Below are 26,737 nucleotides of genomic sequence, written 5' to 3'. Positions count from 1 at the left end.
TCCCTCTGCAACTGGATGCGGGACTTCCTGACGGGCTGCCCCCAGGTGGTAAGTGCAGGCAACAACTCATCTGCCACGCTGATCCTCAACACGGGCCCCTCGGGTGCGTGCTTAGTCCCCACCTGTACACTGTTCACCCACAACTGCGTGGCCAAGCATGACTCCAACACCACTAAGTTTGCTAACGAGAACAGCCTATAGGGATGGTGTCATAGACCTGGCAGTGTGGTGCCAGGACAACCTCTCCCTCAATGTGAGCAAGACAAAGGAGCTGATCGTGGACTACAGGAAAAGGTGGGCCTAACAGGCCCCCATTAACATCAACGGGACTGAAGTGGAGCGGGTCGAGAGTTTCAAGTTCCTTTGTGTCCACATCACCAGCAAATTGTCATGGTCCAAACACACAAGACAGTTGTGAAGAGGGCATGACAGCACCTTTCCCAGTCGGGAGACTGAAGATTTGGACTCTGTCCCCAGAGTTCTAAAGTTTTAGAGCTGCACCATTGAGAGCATCCTGACCGGTTGCATCACCGCCTGGTATGGCAACAGCTCGGCATCTGGACCATAAGGTGCTAAAGAGGGTAGTGCGTATAGCCCAGTACATCACTGGGACCAAGCTTCCTGACATTCAGGACCTATATGCTAGGCGGTGTCAGAGGAAGGCCCCAAAAATAACCTTCTTGTTATCATTTTTTTTTTAAATGTAAACGTTTATTTTAGTAAATATTTTCTTTACCCAACAATGCAGTTCAAGAAATAGTAACTTCTTGGTGACTGGGGGGGCAGTATTGAGTAGCTTGGATGAATAAGGTGCCCAGAGTAAACTGCCTGCTACTCAGCCATAAAAGCTAGAATATGCATATAATTAGTATATTTGGATAGAAAACTGTTTGAATGATGTCTGTGAGTATAACAGAACTTATATGGCAGGTGAAAACCTGAGAAAAAAATCCAACTCGGAAGTGGGAAATCTGAGGTTGGTTGTTTTTCAACTCATGCCCTATTGAAGATACAGTGTGATATTGGTCATGTTGCACTTCCCCTGGCTTCGACTAGATGTCAACAGTCTTTAGAACTTTGAGGCCTCTACTGTGAAGTGGGGCCGAAATAAGAGGGGAATGAGCCAGGTGTCTGGCAGATTGCCACGAGCTCGTGACGCGCGGTCATGTGAAAGTTAGCTTGCGTTCCAATGCTTTTCTACAGACAAAGGAATTCTCCGGGTTGGAACATTATTGAATATTTATGTTAAAAACATCCTTAAGATTGATTCTATACTTAGTTTGACATGTTTCTACGACCTATAATATAACTTTTGGACTTTTCGACCAACCTTTCGGCTCGACTTGCACGTGCGTTTGGATTTGTTTACCAAACGCCCTAACAAAAGTATCTATTTGGACATAAATTATGGACATTATCGAACAAAACATTTTATTATGGAACTGGGATTCCTGGGAGTGCATTCTGATGAAGATCATCAAAGGTAAGTGAATATTTATAATGCTATTTCTGACTAATATTGACTCCACAACATGGCGGATATCTCTTTGGCTGTTTTGGTCTCTGAGCGCCATTCTCAGATTATTGCATGGGTTAAATCTGACACAGCGGTTGCATTAAGGAGAAGTTCATCTAAAGTTCCATGTATAATAGTTGTATCTTTTATCAATGTTTACAATGAGTATTTCTGTAAATTGATGTGGCTCTCTGCAAAATCACCGCATGTTTTGGAACTACTGAACATAACACGCCAATGTAAAATGAGATTGTTGGATATAAATATGCACTTTATCGAACAAAACATGTATTGTGTAACATGATGTCCTATGAGTGTCATCTGATGAAGATCATCAAAGGTTAGTGATTAATTGTATCTATATTTGTGCTTTTTGTGACTCCTCTATTTGGCTGGAAAAATGGCTGTGTTTTTCTGTGACTTGGTGGTGACCTAACATAATCGTCTGTGGTGCTTTCGCTGTAAAGCCTTTTTGAAATCAGACACTGGCTGGATTAACGAGAATTTTATCTTAAATTGTGTAAAATACTTGTATGCTTGAGGAATTTTAATTTTGAGATTTTTGTTGTTTTGAATTTGGCGCCCTGCACTTTCACTGGCTGTTGGCGGGGTGGGACACTACCGTCCCAAATATCCCAGAGAGGTTAAGGGCTTGTACGTAAGCATTTCACGGTAACATACAATTTCTCGCCCCAACTCCGGATCCTGGATGTCAGGAAGTCCAGGATCCAGTTGCAGAGGGTGTTTAGTCCCAGGGTCCTGAGCTTAGTGATGAGCTTGGAGGGAACTATGGTTTTGAATGCTGAGCTGTAGTCGATGAACAGCATTCTCTTGTTCAGGTGGAGGAGGGCAGTGTGGAGTGCAATAGGGATTGCGTCATCTGTGGATCTGTTGGGGCGGTATGCGAATTGGAGGGGGTCTAGGGTGTCTGGGATGGTGGTGTTGATGTGAGCCATGATCAGCCTTTCATTGCTACAGATGTGAGTGCTAGCTGGCAATAGTCATTTAGACAGGTTACCTTGGCATTCTTGGGCACAGGCCCTATAAAATCATTTATATTTTCTCAAGTTTCTGCTCTCAATCACACTTTAAAATAGGTCTTTGGGAAACCCTTTCTATCTACCAGAACACTTTTCACTAACAGAAAGTGGTACACGCGTGCACCGCACATACAGAGATGGAGAATTCTTATTGTCTCTTCAGAAAGTTGCAGGAAATACGAATCACTGATGCATTCTGTTAATTTCTTACGATAAACTTAGGCTATTTAATAAATAATCAATATAGTTGATTAGTTGATTCCTTAAGTTCAATTCATTTTTGAGTATTGCATTCCGTTTATGTCTGGATTCCATCTGCGTTCTTTGCATCGCAGATTTTATAGGGCCCTAACTATGGTGGTCTGCTTGAAACATGTGCGCAGTCTCTCCCAGACTGGGTCAGGGAGAGGTTGAAAATGTCAGTAAAGACACTTGCGAGCTGGTCAGTGCATGGTCTGAGTATGCGTCCTGGTAATCAGTCTAGCCCCGCGGCCTTCTGAATGTTAACCTGTTTATAGGTCTTACTCTCATCAGCTACGTAGAGACCGGAACAGCTGGTCCTCTCATGCTAGGTTCAGTGTTGCGTGCCTCGACGCGAGCACAGAAGGCATTTAACTCGTCTGGTAGGCTCACGTCACTGGTCAGCTCGCGGCTGGGTTTCCCTGATAGTTTCCAAGCCCTACCACCTCCACCGAGTGTCGGGCCGTGTCTCGACTTGACAGTTTGTGCAGCTTTAGTGCTCTGATGGAATTCTGACAGCGTCATGCGTCTACAGTGTGTCCGGATTCCCTTATCCCGCGCTATATTCAAATGCCAGAGTGCGCTCTACAAACGCATACTGGTGTTATTATATTTACAACTAATTGCAGTAGCTAACTAGCAAGCTAGCCTCTGTAGCTAGCAAGCAACACTAAATGGATTGTAAAAGGATTAGCATAACGCTAGCCAAACCAAAAATATAGTTTCTAAATATTTGCTACCCCCTCACATTTGAGGCCAACAAACGCGTTCCTCATGCTAGGAACGTATTTCCTCCAACGCTATAATGAAAATGTGCCTCTTACTCCCAAAACATACGTTTTCTGGATACTTGTGGGAGCAGTGTTGATGGCGTCGCTCATTGTATGCGCTTTCGGTAGCCTGATTGCGTTCAGAGGAGAAATCTGCACACAATGCATCCCTGACCACCTGTTGAAGTGGTCAGCCAGATCTGAACACAATCAGACCACAAAACGACTTTTGTGTCTCCCGTCTTTTCAATGCGGTCTTCGTATTTTGATAGCAGAAGTCGCATGTAAGTGTCAAGTGTTTAAACGACCAGAGCCGGCGTAGTAGGATTCGATTTTAGTCCTGTATTCACGCTTTGTCTGTATGCTGTACTTGTCGGAGGTCTTAGTGGAATTTCTTATAAGCATCCCACTCATTGAAAGCGGCAGCTCTAACTTTTTGCCCAGTGAGGGTGTTGCCTGTAATCCATGGCTTCTGGTTGGGATATGTACGTACAGTGCATTCGGAAAGTAATTCAGACCCCTTGACTTTTTCCACGTTTGGTTACGTTACAGCCTTATTCTAAAATGTTTTTTTTTTTTAATTCCTCAATCTACACACTATCAAATGTATTACAAATAAACATGCATTATTTCATAGTTTTGATGTCTCCAATATTATACAGTGTAAAAAATAAAGAAACCTTTGAATGAGTAGGTATTCTAAAACTGTTGACTGGTAGTGTATGGTCACTGTGATGAATAAATAACTAAACTGCCTTTGAGGAATAAAATGCTATCTACTACTAGCCCATATTTCTTTTTTTCTTTGATCAGGAGCATCTTGGAGGTAAGTCTTTGTTAATAGATTAGTTTGGGTGTCAGATTTTATTTGAAGACTTGACAGTCTCTTCTTGGTTTCCTCATGAATGTGCCAACTGCAGAAGTTGAGGCTCTTCGGCATCCTGTTTTGCCATGATTTGTATCCCATTGATAATGTACATTCCATTTTTGGGATGAATTGATTAGGATAATTAAACATTTCAGATGTGAAGAAAAGTACCTCGTTACTTTTTCTGCATCTGGCTGCAGTGTTCACTATCACAGTCTGTTAGAGCCCCTCTTTCTGACCTTGCCCTGTTGACCACCAAACTCTGCTTTCTGGAAAGCTCAAGTTAGTACAGGGTGTTCTTGCCAAACTGGAGATTTGGAGGTGGTTATGGAGGGCTTGAGAAGCGCGGCACCAATCTCCCCCAGGCCTTTGAGCCGATGCCTGGGTACTTTTCACAGGTGAGCTCAAAGACTGTGGTCTGTAACAGGTCTGCCCATGTTGATCCGGAGTTGGGGCGAGAAATATCCTGACATGGTGCAAGTCCCTTCAGTAGCCTGGCACTGTTTGCACTCCAAGCCCACGGGCTGCGGCACATAGAGGGTGGCCTTTCTAGTCCCTGCCCTGCGGTTTACCTTCCAAGGCCAAGACAAACCAGCAACCCCCATCACTGAAAGCGTAATGAAGTGCTTTAGATTAAAATAGAAACAAATGTGAAATTTTGCGCTACGGAGTGAACCAGAGAATCAAGTTTTTCTGCCGAAATGGGGAGTCCGAACTGGTACCCTCGAAGACTGAACATTGTTGATGTGAAATGGCACGCTGAAATTATATCTAGTGAAGTTGACGAAACTAAACTGCTTGGAGTAACCCTGGATTGTAAACTGTCATGGTCAAAACATATTGATACAACAGTAGCTAAGATGGAGAGAAGTCCATAGGTTTGTCGCACCTGGACTGCTGTTCAGTCGCTTGGTCAGGTGCCATAAAGAGGGACTGAGGAAAATTGCAATTGGCTCACAACAGGGCAGCACATCTGGCCTTTGGATGTACACAGAGAGCTAACATTAATATGCATGTCAATCTCTCATGGCTCAAAGTGGAGGAGAGATTGACTATCACTACTTGTATTTGTGACATTGACATGTTGAATGCACCGAGCTGCCTGTTCGAACTATTGTCACACAGCTCGGACACTCATGCATACCCCACAAGGCATGCCACCAGTCTCTTCACAGTGCCCAAGTCCAGAACATACTATGGGAGGCACACAGTACTAAATAGAGCCATGACTACATGGAACTCTATTCCACATCATCATGCCAGCAGGAAAAAAATGTATTTAAAAAAAACTGGTAAAAATACAGCTTATGGAACAGCGGGGACTGTGAAGCAAGCATAGACAAACGCATATACGCATAGTGCCCAAGATGGCGCTGGAGGAAATGGCCGCCGTTTTACGGCCTCCTAACCAATTGTGCTATTATGTGTTTTTTTTCGCGATATTTGTAAATTATTTTGTACATAATGTTTCTACAACCTTATCTTACGGCAGAAAATAGCTTCTGGATATCAGGACAGCGATCACTCACCTCGGATTAGACAAAGATTTCTTCAACAACAACAGCAAGCAGGACTCGCACGATAATCTCCAAACAACCCACAGGGCAGACATCCCAGTTATTCGCAAGAGGAAGTGAAGCCGAGGATGAAGAGCCGGATGCCTCGTTCGGACCCGCAGAAGACAACTAGGAAAGCTGCTGTTACCGTCAATATTACTCGCCAACGTGCAATCAATGGACAATAAACTAGACGAGGTAAGATCACGAATATCCTACCAACAGGACATCAAAAACTGTAATATCCTATGCTTCACAGAATCGTGACCGAACGACGACATGGATATATGCTGCACCGGCAGGATAGAACAGCACACAGGTCGTAAGACGAGGGGGGGTGCGGTCTGTGCATATTTGTAAACAACAGCTGGTGCACGAAATCTAAGGAAGTCTCTCTAGATTTTGCTCGCCTGAAGTTGAGTATATTGTGATAAACTGCAGACCACACTACTTGCCTAGAGAGTTCTCAGCTATACTTTTCGTGGCTGTTTATTTACCACCACAGACAGATTCTGGCACTAAGACCGCACTCAGTCAGCTGTATAAGGAAATAAGCAAACAGGAAACCACTCACCCAAACCACTCGCTCCTAGTGGTCGGAGACTTTTTTTAATGCAAACTTAAATCAGTTCTACCAAATCTCTATCAACATGTTAAATGTGCAACCAGAGGAAAAACAATTGTAGATAACCTGTACTCCACACACACAGACGCGTACAAAGCTCTCCCTCGCCCTCCATTTGGTAAATCCGACCACAACTGTCCTCCTGATTACTGCTTACGAGCAAAGATTAAAGCATGAAGCACCAGTGACTCCGTCTATAAAAACAATTGTCAGATGAAGCAGATGCTAAACTACAGGACTGCTTTGCTATCACAGACTGGAACATGTTCCGGGATTCTTCCGATGACATTGAGGAATACACTGGCTTTATCAATAAGTGCATTGAGGACGTTGTCCCCACAGTGACTGTACGTACATACCCCAACCAGAAGCCGTGGATTACAGGCAACATTCGCACTGCGCTAAAGGGTAGAGCTGCCGCTTTCAAGGTGTGGGACTCTAACCCGGAAGCTTTGCCCTGCGACGAACCATCAAACAGGCAATACAGGGCTAAGATTGAATCATACTACACCAGCTCCGACACTCGTCGGATGTGGCAGGGCTTGCAAACTATTACAGACTACAAAGGGAAGCACAGCCGCGAGCTGCCCAGTGACAATAGCCTACCAGACGAGCTAAATCACTTCTATGCTCGCTTCGAGGAAAGCAACACTGAGGCATGCATGAGAGCATCAGCTGTTCTGGACGACTGTGTGACCACGCTCTCCGTAGCCAACGTGAGGAAGACCTTTTTAAACAGGTCAACATACACATGGCTGCGGGGCCAGACGGATTACCAGGTTGTGTGCTACGGGCATGTGCTGACCAACTGGCAGGTGTCTTCACTGACATTTTCAACATGTCCCTGATTGAGTCTGTAATACCAACATGCTTCAAGCAGACCACCATAGTCCCTGTGCCCAAGAACACAAAGGCAACCTGCCTAAATGACTACAGACCCGTAGCACTCACGTCCGTAGCCATGAAGTGCTTTGAAAGGCTGGTAATGGCTCACATCAACACCATTATCCCAGAAACCCTAGACCCACTCAAATTTGCATACCTCCCAAACGGATCCACAGATGATGCAATCTCTATTGCACTCCACACTGCCCTTTCCCACCTGGACAAAAGGAACACCTATGTGATAATACTGTTCATTGATTACAGCTCAGTGTTCTACACCATAGTACCCTGAAAGCTCATCACCAAGCTAAGGATCCTGGGACTAAACACCTCCCTCTGCAACTGGATCCTGGACTTCCTGACAGGCCGCCCCCAAGTGGTTAGGGTAAGTAGCAACACATCTGCCACGCTGATCATCAACACTGGAGCTCCCCAGGGGTGCGTGTTCAGTCCCCTCCTGTACTCCCTGTTCACACACGACTGCATGGCCAGGCACGACTCCATCCCCATCAAGTTTGCTGACGACACAACAGTGGTAGGCCTGATATCACCGACAACGACGAGACAGCCTATAGGGAGGAGGTCAGAGACCTGGCCGGGTCGTGCCAGAATATCAACCTATCCCTCAATGTAACCAAGACTAAGGAGATGATTGTGGACTACAGGAAAAGGAGCACCGAACACGTCCCCATTCTCATCGACGGGGCTGTAGTGGAGCAGGTTGAGAGCTTCAAGTTCCTTGGTGTCCACATCAACAGCAAACTAGATTTGTCCAAACACACCAAGACAGTCATGAAGAGGGCACGACAAAGCCTATTCCCCCTCAGGAAACAAAAAAGATTTACCCCCGAGCCATAAGACTCCTGAACAGGTAACCAATGGTTACCCGGACTATTTGCATTGTGTGCCCCCAACCCCTCTTACGCTGCTGCTACTCTGTTCATCATATATGCACAGTCACTTTAACGATACCTACATGTACATACTATATAAGCCTGACTAACAGGTGTCTGTATATAGCCTTGCTACTCTTTTTTTTCAAATGTCTTTCTACAGTTTTATTTCTTTACACACACACGTACCTTTTTTTGGCACCATTGGTTAGAGCCTGTAAGTTAGTGAAATGCTAAGGTTTAATACCTGTTGTATTCGGCGCACGTGACAAACATTTGATTTTGTGTTAAAGGTCAAATCAAAGTTTATTGGCCACATACACATGGTTAGCATATGTTAATGCGAGTGTAGCGAAATGCTTGTGCTTCTAGTTCTGACCATGCAGAAATATCTAACAAGTAATCTAATTTCACCACTACTAACCTTATACACACAAGTGTAAGGAATGAATAGGAATATGTACATATAAATATATGGATGAGCGATGGCCGAACGGCATAGGCAAGATGCAGTAGATGGTATAGAGTACAGTATATACATATGAGACGAGTAATGTAGGGTATGTAAACATTATGTAAAAAAAACATTGTTTAAAGTGACTAGTGATACATTTATTACATCCAAGTTTGAATTATTAAAGTGGCTAGAGATTTGAGTCAGTATGTTGGCAGCAGCCACTCAATGTTAGTGATGGCTGTTAAACAGCTTCTCTCAAGGACTGTTATTCACTCTCTCGGCCCCAACTTTTATGCACCTGTACTGACCTCGTCTTCTGGATGATAGCGGGGTGAACAGGCAGTGGCTCGGGTGGTTGTTGTCCTTGATTATCTTTTTGGCCTTCCTGTAACATCGGGTGGTGTAGGTGTCTTGGAGGGCAGGTAGTTTGCCCCCGGTGATGCGTTGTGCAGACCTCACTACTAGAGGTCGACCAATTGACTTTTCAACGCCGATACCGATTATTGGAGGACAAAAAAAGCCGTTACCGATTTTAATCGGACGATTTTTATTTTGTACATTTTTTTCTTAATTTTTTTTATTTGTATATATTTCTAATGACAATTACAACAATACTGAATGAACAATGAACACTTATTTTAACTTAAATAAAATCAATTTAGTCTCAAATAATGAAACTTGTTCAATTTGGTTTAAATAATACAAATAGTGTTGGAGAAGAAAGTAAAAGTGCAATATGTGCCATGTAAAAAAAAAAAAAGAGCTAACGTTTAAGTTCCTTGCTCAGAACATGAGAACATATGAAAGCTGGTGGTTTCTTTTAACATGAATTTTCAATATTCCCAGGTAAGAAGTTTTAGGTTGTAGTTATTATAGGACTATTTCTCTCTATACCATTTGAATTTCATATACCTTTGACTATTGGATGTTCTAATAGGTACTTTAGTATTGCCAGCCTAATCTCGGGAGTTGATAGGCTTGAAGTCATAAACAGCGCAATGCTTGAAGCATTGCGAAGAGCTGCTGGCCAACTCTGTAAAGTGCTGTTTGAATGAATGCTTGAGCCTGGCTCGTTGCGAACTAATTTGCCAGAATTGTACGTAATTATGACAACATTGAAGGTTGTGCAATGTAACAGCAATATTTAGACTTACGGATGCCACCCGTTGGATAAAATACAGAACGGTTCCATATTTCACTGAAAGAATAAACGTTTTGTTTTTGAAATGATAGTTTCCGGATTTGACCATATTAATGACCTAAGGCTCGTATTTCTGTGTGATATTATATTATAATTAAGTCTATGATTTGATAGTGCAGTTTGACTGAGAGGTGGTAGGCAGCAGCAGGCTCAAACTGCTGCATATTCCCTGACTCTGTTTCACAGAACGCAAGAGAAGTGACACAATTTCCCTAGTTAAAAGAAATTCATGTTAGCAGGCAATATTAACTAAATATGCAGGTTTAAAAATATATACTTGTGTATTGATTTTAAGAAAGGTGTTGATGTTTATGGTTCAGTACACATTGGTGCAATGAGTGCTTTTTTTCGCGAATGCGCTTGTTAAATCACCCGTTTGGCGAAGTAGGCTGTGATTCAATGATAAATTAACAGGCACCGCATCGATTATATGCAACACAGGACAAGCTAGATAAACTAGTAATAGCATCAACCATGTGTAGTTAACTAGTGATTAAGATACGTTTAATGCTAGCTAGCACCTTACCTTGGCTCCTTGCTGCACTTGCATAACAGGTAGCCAGCCTGCCATGCAGTCTCCTCATGGAGTGCAATGTAATCGGCCATGATTGGTGTCCAAAAATGCAGATTACCGATTGTTATGAACTTGAAATCGGCCCTAATTAATCTGCCATTCAGATTAATCGGTCGACCTCTACTCACTACCCTCTGGAGAGTCTTGCGGTTGTGGGCGGAGTAGTTACCGTGCCAGGCGGTGATACAGCCCGACAGAATTTTCTCGATTGTGCATCTGAAAGTTTGTGTTTTTGGTGACAAGCCTAATTTCTTCAGCCTCCTGAGGTTGAAGAGGCGCTATTGCGCCTTCTTCACCACGCTGTCTGTGTGGGTGGACCATTTCAGTTTGTCTGTGATGTGTACGCTTAGGAACTTAACTTTCCACCTTCTCCTCTACTCCTCTACTGTCCCGTTGATGTGGATAGGGGGGTGTTCCCTCTGCTGTTTCCTGAAGTCCACAATCATCTCCTTTGTTTTGTTGAGTGTGAGGTTGTTTTCCTGACACCACACTCCGAGGGACCTCACCTCCTCCCTTTAGGCTGTCTCGTCGTTGTTGGTAATAAAGCCTACCACTGTAGTGTCGTATGCAAACTTGATGATTGAGTTGGAGGTGTGCATGGCCACGCAGTCATGGGTGAACAGGGAATACAGGAGAGGGCTGAGAACGCACCCTTGTGGGGCCCCAGTGTTGAGGATCAGCGGGGTGGAGATGTTGTTTCCTACCCTCGCCACCTGGGGCCGTCCCGTCAAAGTCCAGGACCCAGTTGCAGAGGGCTGTGTCGAGACCCAGGATCTCGAGCTTAATGACGAGTTTGGAGGGTAATATGGTGTTGAATGCTGAGCTGTAGTTGATGAACAGCATTCTTACATAGGTATTCCTCTTGTCCAGGTGGGTTAGGGCAGTGTGATTGCATCGTCTGTGGACCTATTGGGGCAGTAAGCAAATTGGAGTGGGTCTAGGGTGTCAGGTAGGGTGGAGGTGATATGATCCTTGACTAGTCTCTCAAAGCACTTCATGATGACGGAAGTGAGTGCTACTGGGCGATAGTCGTTTAGCTCAGTTACCTTAGCTTTCTTGGGAACAGGAACAATGGTGGCCCTCTTGAAGCATGTGGGAACAACAGACTGGGATAGGGATTGATTGAATATGTCCGTAAACACACCAGCCAGCTGGGCTGCGCATGCTCTGAGGCATGAGGGCACACACTTAATATGTTGTGAAATCTGTTATGAATGTATTGCAATGTTTTGAAAATGTTTAACTGTGTTAATTTTGCTGGATCCCAGGAAGAGTAGCTGCTGCCGGGGATCCATAATAAATACGACTCTCAAACTAAAAGCATACTTTTTGGGACAAATCACTCAACGTTAAACTTTGTTTAGATCTATTACTGAATAATGTGGCTATTGAGCAAGTTGAGGAGACAACTGCTGGGTGCAACCCTAGATAGCAAGCTTTCATGGTCAAAACATATAGACTCAATGGTTGCTAAAATGGGGAGAAGTCGGTCGATAATAAAGCGCTGCTCTACCTTAACAGCACTATCAACAAGGCAGGTCCCACAGGCCGTAGTGTTGTCGCACCTGGACTACTGCCCAGTTATGTTGTCATGTGCAGCAAAGAAGGACGTTGGTAAATTTGCAGTTGGTCCAGAACAGCACTTATCGCACTTAGATGTACGCATCGCACTTAGATGTACGCGGATGGAATGTGTCAGTAACATGCATGTCAGTCTCTCCTGGCTCAAAGTTGAGGAGAGATTGACTGCATCACTATTGGCCTTTGTGCGAGGTGTTGTTGTTGAAGGTACCGAACTCTGTTCAAGCAATTGGTACTCATCTGGTACAACACAGACGGGCAACCAGAGTTCTCCTCACAGTCCCCAGGTCCAGAACAGAGGCTGGGAAACTAACCGTCTTAAATAAAGCCATGACTACATGTACCTCTCTGCCACCCCAGGTAGCTCAAGCTAGCAGAAAACCAGTTTTAAAAAACTGAAAAGAATATTTACTGTGGAAAGACCCAGCCATTTTATTAATCTTGTTGCACTGTACTATGTATTAGACCTAGATATTGTGTATGTACTGATATTTAGACTGTGTGATGTTTTAAATGTATGTGTTTGTCCTTGACTAATAATGTTCTGCACTATGCATTATTTCATGTGGACCCCAGGAAGAGTAGCAGATGCTTTTGCAGTGGCTATAGGGGATCCTAATAAATAACAATATTTATTGGTCCTCACAGGTATACTAGTGCTAGAAATTGCCAGGGACCTTGCGATACGATATTATCACTTAGGTAACAATACGATATCTATTGTGATTCGATACTGTGATTTTATTGCAATTCAAAGTTCCAAACATATTGCTCACCATATTTCTGCTGCAGAGCGACAAGCCATGAGAACTAGTTTTGATCATTTGCGGAAATAAAAGTGCTGAAAACAAAATTGTCTCCCTATTTGAAAAGATGGAGAACAAGCTATGAAGGGAAAATACTGTAGTTTTGGTGCAGGTACAGCAAACTATTGTCAAAAATAATATCTCTATGTATGTGTGTGTATAACTGTTGCATATGGACATTGACTTTGTGGACCTCCTTCCACTTTGAAGTCCTTATCCAGCATGTTTCTCTTTGAAAGGCACTTAGCTAGAGATCTTGCTAGTTAGTTCAAGATCAGACGGAAGTCATAACCTCCCTCTTCGTTTTTGTATTACGACATTCATAAAGAGGGCCTCGGTTTGTTTCGAGCTAGTGCCAACGATCAGAATGGTCATCTGCAGTAGCCTATGCTTGCCGTGCTGAGGTCTATTCAGTGCCAAAAAAGCGTCTCTTATGTAAAACATATTGCTTAATCTCTCGAAGGGTGTTATCAGCCGTTTTTCCCAGGCTGTAGGGCCATGCCACGGCTAATCCAGGAGCATGTGGCCTGACTTAGGGCTCCACGGCTGTTTGATCTCTACATTTTGTTTTTCTCTCCTCTATCAGTCCCTCTCTCTCTCGGCCTCCGGAGCTAGCCTACACTCATTTTATCTAGGGATCTCCTTTACCTCCCAATCTGATTTCATCTCTAGTTCCCCTCTACCTTCTGGTCGGTGGATGAATGCCACCTCTAATGTCAACACCGTGGTCTTGTCTGTTATGAGATATAACGTTTGTGCGGTCTCCACTCAGGATGACTTGAGTCCCTCATCTTGACGCTGCGATTTTGGTAATAACGGTCTCTGAGATTGATTGAGTCTTCACTGACTACTGCTTTGGACTATCGCTTAGAGTTAGGGATTCCTACCGCAGCTTAAGGTGAGTTTGACTGGGTGAATCATGTTGTTTTGACAGGTTGGGATTGAACCGAACGCTGCTCATAAAATAAATGGATATGGCAAGGAGCTCTTTCTTTATTTGCCGTTTGTAAAAAGCTTGGTTTTATTACACATTCCTGCCATTTGTATTGGTTGTACAAACCTCTTTTTACTTCACCTCTAGCAAACTTGGGTCTTTTTTCACTTGTGTATAATCAATTCACTTCAATTCAACTTTATTTGCATCTGTTTAACAGATGAATGCTCATTTGAATGAATCTAATACCACAAAATGTACAGTCGAGGGACACATGAATCTCAGCCATGGTTTACAGTGCCATGTCTGGTACTTGGCTCAGCAGAAGCTCTATCAGGGGGGGGGGGGGGTTCACACGCACTAAACAAAAGCAGATGCAGGGGGTCCAGGATCCTGACCTGAGAGCAGAGGAGGGGCAGGTGACCACGGACTAAGGCCACTGGTGGTGGTGATATACAACTGGATGTCAGCACTGCCGGGAACAAAGCCCAGCAACAATGCACTGTAAGTAAGAGGGGAAGTGATAAAGAAAGCATATTGAGCTGAGAGCACGACTACAACAAACACTTTTCCCTCTGAATTCTTCCATGAATTATGACAGCCCGTCATTAGGTCATGGGTTATTGTTAGCTTTTCTATCCCAGTGTCCAAGAACAGGCGAGGGGCAAAAAAAGAGAAGGACCACAGTCTGTCTCATCCAAATTGCTGAGTTATAGGTTTTTGAAGGCGTGTTTATCCTGAAGTCGAGTCTTTCACTCAGGTTGTTGTGAAACGTATGCAGTCAGTCAACTATGTGGGTGGCTGAATTGCTGCTGCTGCCGAAGGCCTCCTTGATTCCAAAAAGATTGCTCAACCTCAGAGCGGTGTGTAAAAGCCTGACTGTCCACCGTTAACTGTTTTCATCCTGAGAGCAAACTTGCTCTGTGACATTTAAGAGAAAAGTGTTAAAGATGAAACAAACCTGCTACTCACTAATGCTTAGTTTTTTTCCAGTGGACCCTGGAACATGTCTTTTGATAGCTGGTTTCAATCTCAGAGTTTAGGCCAATTCCTTTTTATATTACTGTCAATTTTACGCTCATGGACAAAATGACAGTTAAGAAATGACCCACAGGTACACTACAGGGTCCGTCTGTATGCTCTAGGCAGAAAGGTCAGTTGATGTCTTTTTGTGTGACTGATTGGCTGTGTCTTGTCTCCAATTTCACAGGTTAGAGTGGTTTGGTTTTGTGGGTAGCGCCTGGAGAAGTGGGTGGGTCCCCTCCTTCAGTAGCTGAGTGAACTCTCATCTTGTGGTCTCTTCTTGCCTCCAGGCTGGGAAATGTGTCATCGGGTGTTCCAATTATACGGCGGCATCTTCTCTGAAGGCCTTCCATGTGTTTGATCAGGTGCTTTGTGAGACCTGGCCAAACCGGTGAACCGTATTTCAGGACAGGCCTGAAGAATGTCACACATATTTGTGTTATAACATTGCCCCAGACAGCTTTGTGAACTGATTTCACTCAGAACATTGTTGTTAGAAAACCAAGCTTTTTTTGAGCCCCTTGTAGAAAGGGCTTCTTGAAGTACGGCTACAGACTGCCTGTGGGACTGTGTGATTATTGGCCTGTTCTACAACATTGACAGTGGTGCAGGTTTGTCGTGATGTGCGGAAGTCGCTTAACCTTAACCCTACCTGCCTACCAGTCTCACATTTTAACAGGAAAAGGTTTGGCACTGGCAAGTACTTATTCTTCTCTCCAAGCCACATGTGGCGGGGCCAACTGTGGTCAACTGATGTCCTTGTTCTCGTTCTCTACATAGCATAACCACAAACCAGAGACTATGCTATGTTATACTATGCTATACCCGGCTGTGGAGAAGTCTAATAATATCTGCGGTCATATCTGACTGAGCCTACCAGGGGGTTCTGAACTGTAGCGTAGCTCACAAATAAATACAAGTTCTGTCAACCATAATGGTTCCAGCTGCGACTCTTTGAGCATTCAGAAACCGATGGTACATTTTCAAGAGTGCAATGACAAGTGTTATTTTTATTTTGACAATTGACAAGAATCTGAATCCAGGGATGTCTCAAACCTAAACTTACAAAATGACTTTCAAAATGCTCACCATTGTTCCTTCTGTTTTCAGTCTAAAGTCTCTTGTTTGACAGACTTCTTGATTTTCTTCAACAGGTCAAACTTTTGAATGTTCCCAACTACACATGCTATCAGCCAGTTGCCCTATAGTCCCCCCTGGGTGTGTTTATACGTGGTAAGATTTTAGAGAAAGGGTTCAGAGCCTTTTGATCGAAGTGTCTAATGATGGTTCTCTCCTGTCTTTCTACCAGGGGTCCAGGCTCGTGTCGTGAGAGGGAGAGCTACAGAGGGGAGGAGGAACGTCTGGGGGCGTCGCTGCCCGGGTTCTCAAGGTAACACCTGGATCTCTTCTGATATCTGTCATGGCTCTCTAGAGTATGTGTGCCAGTCTATGTAAATCTGTCTGACCATTGAGACTTTAGTTATGTCACTCTATTTGTACAACTCCCCCTACACTCTCACCTACCCACTCTGAAGTTATACAGTGCCTTCAGAAAGTATTCATAACCCTAGACATTTTCCACATACAAGTTATTTTACAAGCCTGAATTCAAATGGATTCTTATTTATTTATTTATTTTGAATTTTACCCCCTTTTCTCCCCAATTTCGTGGCATCCAATTGTTAGTAGTTGCTATCTTGTCTCATCGCTACAACTCCCATATGGGCTTGGGAGAGACGAAGGTCGAAAGCCATGCGTCATGCATCCTAAAATTGATTCATATTGAGATTTTGTGTCACTGGCCAACACACAATGCCCCATAATGTCAAAGTGGAATTTGTTTTTAGTAATGTGTACAAATAAAAAAAATTAGAAGCTGAAATGTTTTGAGTCAATAAGTATTCAACCCCTTTATTATGGCAAGCCTAAATAAGTTCAGGAGTAAACATTTGCTTAACGAGTCACATAAATTGCATGGACTCACTCTATGTGCAGTAATGCTGTTTAACATACTTTAATAATTTTTTATTACTTCCTCCTCTCTGACCCCGCACATACAATAATGTGTAAGGTCCCTCAGTCGAGTCGTGAATTTCAAGCACCAATTCGACCACAAAGACCAGGGAGGTTTTCCAACCCCTCACAAAGAAAGGCACCTATTGGTAGATAATTAGCAGACAATAGCCAGATTTTCATGCAAATATTCTAGAATCCGCATAAAGAAAATATGCACAGTTTCCACCAACTGGACTTTACACCACAAATTCAGTGCGTGATGATGTAGTGCACAGAAAATGTACTTTTTCGCATAAGTTTTTGTGTACTAAATACGAAACTAAAGTTCAATGTGTGTCCATTTGCCTTTTCAACTCTACTGATAGTTTTGTCTAAAAAAATGGTTGTGTTAAATAGCAAATGTGCCGAACAGCTCGCAGATACAGTGCGGTGGGCTGTGCGGTTTGTCTAATCTACACGAGATTATTATGGAGAAGAGCGAGAATATTTTTTGGGGTCAAGTGGCAGTCCAGCATCGATCATGTCACCAGATTAAGACCCTCAATATTTATTGGAAAGGCGCATCAAGTTCATCACTGTGCACTATCACCACCCTCTGAAGTTCATCATCACTTCTTTCATCTGTAGCCTAATAAACTGCATGGTTTTCTGAGTTGTAGTGGGAGGACCACACACCATATAATTGTGACTCAAAATTTACTTTGATATGGTTATTATATCAATTATTTGCGCATAAAGGCATTTCCACAGCCATTTCAACATAATACATTTTACAGATACAAAAAGATCCCACCATGTCAAACAAACACCGAAACTTCCTGTTTCCATCACCCCTGTCGTGATTATATATATTTTTTAATACAACATGACTTTAATTGCATAAGAACTGAGGATGAGTACATGGTTATTGAATATCCCTTTGAACATGGTGAAGTTATTAATTACACTTTTGATGGGTGTATCAATACAGCCAGTCAAAACAAACAGCCATTAAACAGTTTAATGGCTGTGATAGGAGCAAACTGAGAATGGATCAACAACATTGTACTTACTCCACTATATTAACCTAAATGTTACAGTGAAAAGGAAGCCTGTACAGAATAAAAAATATTCCATAATGTGCATCCTGTTAGCAATAAGGCACTAAAGTAAAACTGCAAAAAATGTGGTAAAGAAATTAACTTTGTCCTGAATACAAAGCGTTATGTTTGGGGAAAACACAACACATCAGAGTACCACTGTTCATATTTTCACGCATGGTGGTGGCTGCAGTATGTCATTGGCAAGGACTAGGGAGTTTAGAATTTTAAAAAACAGAATAGAGCTAAGCACAGGCTAAATCCTAGAGGAAAGCCTGGTTGTCAGCTTTCCAACACACTGGGAGACAAGGGGAGGTCACAGTTCAGTTTGTAAACTTGTTTACATGGCTGACTTACTGCAAATTGAGAAATTATGTGACTAAACTCAACAGAAAGAAGAAACCGTATTATGAGTCCAAGATCAATGATATAAAGAATGCATATTTTTGGGGGTACTTTAAATGAAATTATAGGCAGAAAAATAAATTCAACTCCATCTTTTGTTGAATCAGATGGCTTATTCATCACAACCATAATGTTGCCAATTATTTACATTTCTTAATTGGCAAAGTGGGCAAACTTAGGCAGTAAATGCCAATAACAAACAGTTAGCCATGTATATAAAAAAAATAATAATAATAATGAAGGAAAGCATTGCAAGTTTGAATTTTGTAAAGTTAGTGTGGGAGAGGTGGAAAAACATCTCTAAAACTAAGAGCATTGTATTTGGTATAAATCATTCCCTAAGTTCTAGACTTCAGTGGAATCTGGTAATGAATGGTGTGGCTATTGAACAAGGAGGCAATTACTTGGTGTTACCTTAGATTGTAAACTGTCATGGTCAAAACATAGATTCAATGGTTGTAAAGATGGTGAGAGGTCTGTCTGTAATAAGATATGCTCTGCTTTTGTGACACCACACTCCACAAAGCAAGTCCTGCAGGCTCTAATTATATCATATTTTGATTATTGTCCAGTCATATGGTCAAGTGCTGCAAAGAAAGACTTAGTTAAGCTGCAGCTGGCCCAGAGCAGAGCGGCATGTCATGCTCTTCATTGTAATCAGAGGGCTAATATTAATACTATGCATGCCAGTCTCTCTTGCCTAAGAGTTGTGGAAAGACTGAGTCACTTGTTTTTATAAGAAACATTGTGTTGGAGATTCCATATTGTTTGCATAGTCAACTTACACGTGGGCACTGATACACACACTTACCCCACCGGACATGCCACCATGGGTCTTCACAGTCCCCAGGTTCAGAACAAATTCAAGGAAACGTACAGTATTATACAGGGCCATGAGTGCATGGAACTCCCATCTTATATAGCGCAAGTGAACAGCAAAAACAAATAAAGCAACACCTCTCCCCCTTGTGACCTATTTGTTGTGTTTATGTACTGACATGTACGTGTAACTGAGATGCGCGTGCGCACACACACACACTCCATGTTTTTAAATGTATGTAAATTGTGAAGTCTTTTATAAGATTAAATCATGACATGAACGTTTGATTCTTATTGAAGAGATGGTCCGGACAGGCTAGGCCTACTTCAGCGAACTCACACAAGCACACCCCCGTAAAAGCACCCGTCAATCAAAGCCACCAGCGTATGTCAGACACGAGCAAATATTTCTCCTTTCAACTTTGTGCATGACACAATCATTTTTCCAACAATTGTTTACAGAGATTATTTCACTTATACTGTATCACAATTCCAGTGGGTCAGAGTTTACATACACTAAGTTGACTGTGCCTTTAAACAGCTTGGAAAATTCCAGAAAATGAAGTCATGGCTTCAGAAGCTTCTGATAGGCTAATTGACATAATTTGAGTCAATTGGCGGTGTACCTGTGGATGCATTTCAATGCCTACCTTCAAACTCAGTGCCTCTTTGCTTAACATCATGGGAAAAGCCAAAGAAATCAGCCAAGACCTAAAATTGTAGACCTTCACAAGTCTGGTTCATCCTTGGGAGCAATTTCCAAATGACTGAAGGTACCACGTTCATCTGTACAAACAATAGTACGCAAGTATAAACACCATGGGACCACGCAGCTGTCATACCGCTCAGGAAGGAGACGCGTTCTGTCTCCTAGAGATGAACGTACTTTGGTGCGAAAAGTGCAAATCAATCCCAGAACAACAGCAAATGACCTTCTGAAGATGCTGGAGGAAACGGGTACAAAAGTATCTATATCCAAAGTAAAACGAGTCCTATATCGATATAACCTGAAAGGCCGCTCAGCAAGGAAGAAGCCACTGCTCCAAAACTGCCATAAAAAAGCCAGACTACGGTTCGCAACTGCACATGGGAACTAAGATTGCACTTTTTAGAGAAATGTCCTCTGGTCTGATGAAACAAAAATAGAACTGTTTGGCCATAATGACCATCGTTTTGTTTGGAGGAAAAAGGGGGAGGCTTGCAAGCCGAAGAACACCATCCCAACCCTGAAGCACACCACCCCAACCCTGAAGCACGGGGGTGGCAGCAACATGTTGTGGGGGTGCTTTGCTGCAGGAGAGACAGGTGTACTTCACAAAATAGATGGCGTCATGAGGCAGGAGAATTGTGGATATGGGTCTTCCAAATGGACAATGACCTCAAGCAACTTATTGTGGGAAGCTTGTGGAAAGCTACCCAAAACGTTTGACCCAAGTTAAACTATTTAAAAGGCAATGCTACCAAATACTAATTGAGTGTATGTAAACGTTTGACCCACTGGGAATGTGATGAAAGAAATAAAACCTGAAATCATTCTCTCAACTATTATTCTGACATTTCACATTCTTAAAATAAAGTGGCGATCCTAACTGACTTAAGACAGGGAATTTCTACTCTGACTAAATGTCAGGAATTGTGAAAACTGAGTTTAAATGTATTTGTCTATGTAAACTTACACCTTCAACTGTACAAGGTATCTGGACACTGCTTCAAATTAGTGGTTTCAGCTATTTCAGCCACACCCTTTCTTGACAGTTGTATAAAATTGAGCACACAGCCATTCACTTTCCATAGACACGTTGGCAGCATAATGGCCTATTGAAGAGCTCAGTGACTTTCAACATGGCAACGTCATAGGATGCCACCTTTCCAATAAGTCAGTTTGTCAATTTCTGCCTCGCTAGAGCTGCTCCGATCAACTGCAAGTGCTGTTCTTGTGAAGTGGAAACATCTAGCAGCAATGGCTTAGCTGCAAAGTGTTAGGCCACACAAGCTCACAGAACGGGACCTCTGAAGCGTGTAAAAATAATCTGTCCTCGGTTGCAACACTCACTGCAGAGTTCCAAACTGCCTCTGAAAGCAACTTCAGCACAAGAACTGTTCGTCTGGAGCTTCATGAAATGGGTTTCCGTGGCCGAGCAGCTGCACACAAGCTGAAGATCACCAAGCGCAATGCCATACGTCAACTGGAGTGGTGTAAAGCTCGCTGCCATTGCACTCTGGAGCAGTGGAAACTCATTCTCTGGAGTGATGAATCACGCTTAGCCATCTTGGGAGTCTGACAGATGAACCTGGGTTTGGCGGATACCATGAGAAACTACCTGCCTTATTGCATGGTGCCAACTATAAAGTTTGGAGGAGAAATAATGATCTAACGCTGTTTGTTTTTCATGGTTCTGGCTTGGCCCCTTAGTTCCAGTTAAGGGAAATATTAATGCTACAGCATACAATGACATTCTAGACTATTCTGTGCTTCCAGCTTTGTGGCAACAATTTGGGGTTAGGCCCTTTCCTGTTTCAGCATGACAATGTCCTCACTAATGCGCTTGTGGCTGAATGGAAGCAAGTCCCTGCTGCAATGTTCCAACATCTAGTGGAAAGCCTTCCCAGAAGAGTGGAGGCTGTTATAGCAGCAAAGTGGGGACCTACTCCATATTAATGCCCATGATTTTGGAATTAATTGTTCGATTGAGTAGGTATCCACAGACTTTTGGTAATGTAGTTAATTTCATGGGAAAATGTTTAACTCTGTATTTCACCACTGCTTTCCCTTAGTTAAACCACGTAAGAGATCAGTAGATGGGTTCTGAAAACCTTGGTTTACAACTGGTCTTAAAAAATCCTCAGTTAAAAAAATAACATTCAAGTTGTATAAAAAGTTGTTCACAAATCCCTATCCCCTGAATTCTGCAAATTTACAAAAAGTATAACACATTTTACTCGCCTACTTCAAATTTCCCCCCCAAATATTTTACTACTGTGAAGCATGGGGGTGGAAACATCATGCTTTGAGGCTGTTTTTCTGCAAAGGGACCAGGACGACTGATCCGTATAAAGGAAAGGAAAGAATGAATGGGGCCATGTATTGTGAGATTTTGAGTGAAAACCTCCTTCCATCAGCAAGGGCATTGGAGATGAAACATGGCTGGGTCTTTCAGCATGACATTGATCCCAAACACACCGCCCGGGCAACGAAGGAGTGGCTTCGTAAGAAGCATTAAGGTCCTGGAGTGGCCTAGCCAGTCTCCAGATCTCAACCCCATAGAAAATCTTTGGAGGGAGTTGAAAGTCCGTGTTGCCCAGCAACAGCCCCAAAACATCACTGCTCTAGAGGAGATCTGCATGGAGGAATGGGCCAAAATACCAGCAACAGTGTGTGAAAACCTTGTGAAGACTTACAGAAAACGTTTTACCTCTGTCATTGCCAACAAAGGGTATATAACAAAGTATTGAGAAACTTTTGTTATTGACCAAATACTTATTTTCCACCATAATTTGCAAATAAATTCCTTAAAAATCCTACAATATGATTTTCTGGATTTTTTTTTCTTATTTTGTCTGTCATAGTTGAAGTGTACCTATGATGAAAATTACAGGCCTCTCTCATCTTTTTAAGTGGGAGAACTTGCACAATTGGTGGCTGACTAAATACTTTTTTGCCCCACTGTACATCTTCCCCAAATCAATGCAAACTGGTATTGTTCCTGAAGATGAAATTGCCAAAGTTATCCTACCTCTATAAATCTGGGGATCCCAGTTCTTTTACAAATTATCGGCCAATATCTGTATTACCACGTTGTTCTAAAATCCTGGAAAAATTGGTGTATAAGAGAATGTTGAAACATTTAAATTAACTCTGTATCCTATATGAGCACCAATATGAACAATGAATACGCCTTTGACATCTTTTTAGATTTATCCAAAGCGTTTGACACGGTTGATCATGAAATATTACTTTCTTAAATGGCATTATTACGGTTTTCAGGATTATACATATAATTGGCTATATAGTTATGTTTATGGTAGAGAACAATGTGTTTGTGCAAACGGCTGTGCATCTACCAGAGCAAGATATCCTGTGGCGTGCCACAGGGTTACCTTTGTTATGCCTAATCTATATCAATGACCTAGCTGCTGTGTCTTATACCGTACTTCCCGATCTCTTTGCTGATGAAACCAATTTGATTTTATCACACCATTTTTATTCACTAATTAATGAAGCCAACTTATGCATGGCCACATTTTCTGTATGGTTCCAGATATAAAGAAATAATTTTAAAATGTAGAAAATCCAACTTTATTGTATTCACATGCGTAACAAAATGTGGGGGTCAAGGGGTCTAAATACTTTCCGAAGGCACTGTATATCACAAGTAGTACATTTACCATTAATTCCTATAATTTCTCATCTACAATGTTTGTTACTTTGGTTATGGTTGTTTATTTTTATGCATTCAATATTATTCCATTCTTCCAGTTGTCATTATCGGAGTGGACACATTGTTTGCAGAGTGCACAACCTATGCTACACTTGTGAAAAACAAGTTTTGGCTTATTTAATTCCATTTATGAGTTCTGTCAATTTATTCATTGTCTTTTGTCTGGTGCGCTCCTGTCAATGTTGAGTAAGGACGCGCACGCATAGAAGTAGGCTTATAGGCTACCTGGCCTGCACGCAATGTAGGCATACAATGGTTCCCATTTGGGGATCTGATAGTATTTCTGATTGCCTTAACGCACCACCACTAATGACCTGTGGAGCTTCTCAAAGTAATATTTTCTTCACCTCAATCAGCAAACAAACAGCGTCTGTTTTTACATCCATTGTGAATTACAATAGTTCTATGTATTTGAAAAATCTTTCCAGCTCTTTCCGTTTCGATAATCACTCCGCATGAAAGGGAAACATGTCATGCTCTGATCCAGTGGAAACGTCATAAAATAGGCCTACCTGATTACTTCTTATCAGTGCTGGACTTGGACTGAATTAGGTTCCGGTACTCATTTTGGGTGCTAGTATTGTTTTATATTTAAGTGCAGGAGCTCATATATTCTACATAACAGGAACAGAAGCTCAAGCAGTAGAAAATTAGGTGCCGGTACTTAGCTCAGGTGAGCTCCTGCCCAAGTTGAGCACTGCTTATTATCGCTTACGCAAATAGTCTACAGCTGTGTCTGTCCCGAGCTCACTGACCCGGGAATATAAGGTTTGCTAGCGCAAGCTTCAGGCCGGACCCAAGTAGATAGTTGATGCAATGTTTCAAGTTCGTTGCAGACAGGCTATCAAATCAAATTAATTTATATAGCCCTTCGTACATCAGCTGATATCTCAAAGTGCTGTACAGAAACCCAGCCTAAAACCCCAAACCGCAAGCAATGCAGGTGTAGAAGCACGGTGGCTAGGAAAAACTCCCTAGAAAGGCCAAAACCTAGGAAGAAACCTAGAGAGGAACCAGGCTATGTGGGGTGGCCAGTCCTCTTCTGGCTGTGCCGGGTGGAGATTATAACAGAACATGGCCAAGATGTTCAAATGTTCATAAATGACCAGCATGGTCAAATAATAATAATTACAGGCAGAACAATTGAAACTGGAGCAGCAGCATGGCCAGGTGGACTGGGGACAGCAAGGAGTCATCATGTCAGGTAGTCTTGAGGCATGGTCCTAGGGCTCAGGTCCTCTGAGAGAGAGAAAGAGAGATTTAGAGAGAGCATACTTAAATTCACACAGGACACCGGATAGGACAGGAGAAGTACTCCAGATATAACAAACTGACCCTAGCCCCCCGACACACAAACTACTGCAGCATAAATACTGGAGGCTGAGACAGGAGGGGTCAGGAGACACTGTGGCCCCATCCGAGGACACCCCCGGACAGGGCCAAACAGGAAGGATATAACCCCACCCACTTTGCCAAAGCACAGCCCCCACACCACTAGAGGGACATCTTCAACTGCCAACTTACCATCCTGAGACAAGGCCGAGTATAGCCCACAAAGATCTCCGCCACAGCACAACCCAAAGGGGGGCGCCAACCCAGACAGGAAGATAACATCAGTGACTCAACTCACTCAAGTGACGCACCCCTCCTAGGGACGGTATGAAAGAGCCCTAGTAAGCCAGTGACTCAGCCCCTGTAATAGGGTTAGAGGCAGAGAATCCCAGTGGAAAGAGGGGAACCGACCAGGCAGAGACCGCAAGGGCGGTTCGTTGCTCCAGAGCCTTTCCGTTCACCTTCACACTCCTGGGCCAGACTACACTCAACCATATGACCCACTGAAGAGATGAGTCTTCAGTAAAGACTTAAAGGTTGAGACCGAGTTTGCGTCTCTCACATGGGTAGGCAGACCATTCCATAAAAATTGAGCTCTATAGGAGAAAGCCCTGCCTCCAGCTGTTTGCTTAGAAATTCTAGGGACAATTAGGAGGCCTGCGTCTTGTGACCGTAGCGTACGTGTAGGTATGTACGGCAGGACCAAATCAGAGAGATAGGTAGGAGCAAGCCCATGTAATGCTTTGTAGGTTAGCAGTAAAACCTTGAAATCAGCCCTTGCCTTGACAGGAAGCCAGTATAGGGAGGCTAGCACTGGAGTAATATGATAAATTGTTTTTGGTTCTAGTCAGGATTCTATCAGCCATATTTAGCACTAACTGAAGTTTATTTAGTGCTTTATCCGGGTAGCCGGAAAGTAGAGCATTGCAGTAGTCTAACCTAGAAGTGACAAAAGCATGGATTAATTTTTCTGCATCATTTTTGGACAGAAAGTTTCTGATTTTTGCAATGTTACGAGTAGCCAATGTGATTTCTAGGATATTTATTTTGATCAGGTTATTTTCAATCTGCAGGCTGCGATGTTTTTATTTGTTGGCCTTTTACATAGTTTTTAGGTTTATCATTTTCATTTAGATTTTGATAGAATTTTGATTAACCACATGACAATGATTTTGAGATATGAAGAAGTTATTTTGAATTAAATAAAACGGTTTCACAAAAATGTGCATATGAAAAATTTAACTGGCACACAGATCGATAGAAATGGTAAGATAAATTGTGCCGACTCCTTGTTCGGCATATTACCGGCAACTTCAGGAGAGTAACAGGCTGACTACACAGCTCGCTTCATGTTCGCAAGCGTTGAAAAATAAATGTAGGAATCTATGTTGTTCAATTATTGTACCCACACTGCTCGTGCGTGCCAACTAGCGTCTGCGTTGCCATGGGCTAAAATAGTTCAGTTCTATTTCTGACGCAGATGGCGCTGCAAGTCCTGCCTCTCCCATCTCCTCATTGGTTTATAGAAGCAGGTACCCACGTGCCATCTGCTCATTGGTTATACCCAAGTGGGTGACTGAAAGACAAATGAGGTCAGTGGCAGTAATGCACCTAATTTATGAAAGTTGCCAATCGCAATATAAAGTCTAGAGAAGAAAAGGCCTGGAAGGAAGAGATA

General features: G+C 42.8%; 1 protein-coding gene across 2 annotated transcripts in view; it reads left to right on the top strand.

The window, feature by feature from the left end:
• The window catches only part of LOC139409090 (polyamine-transporting ATPase 13A3-like), a 65,885-nt gene that overhangs the window by 7,312 nt on the left and 31,836 nt on the right, over positions 1-26,737 (top strand). For both annotated transcript variants that reach the window (XM_071153781.1, XM_071153780.1), the window contains exon 2: positions 16,279-16,359. The gene's annotated coding sequence lies outside the window, so the exon portion shown is untranslated. The remainder of the gene's footprint in view (positions 1-16,278; positions 16,360-26,737) is intronic.

This window comes from Oncorhynchus clarkii, chromosome 5, assembly GCF_045791955.1.
Source record: "Oncorhynchus clarkii lewisi isolate Uvic-CL-2024 chromosome 5, UVic_Ocla_1.0, whole genome shotgun sequence".
Taxonomy (NCBI): domain Eukaryota; kingdom Metazoa; phylum Chordata; class Actinopteri; order Salmoniformes; family Salmonidae; genus Oncorhynchus; species Oncorhynchus clarkii.
Note: the sequence above shows the minus strand (reverse complement) of the source record. Positions and strands in the feature narration are given on the sequence as shown.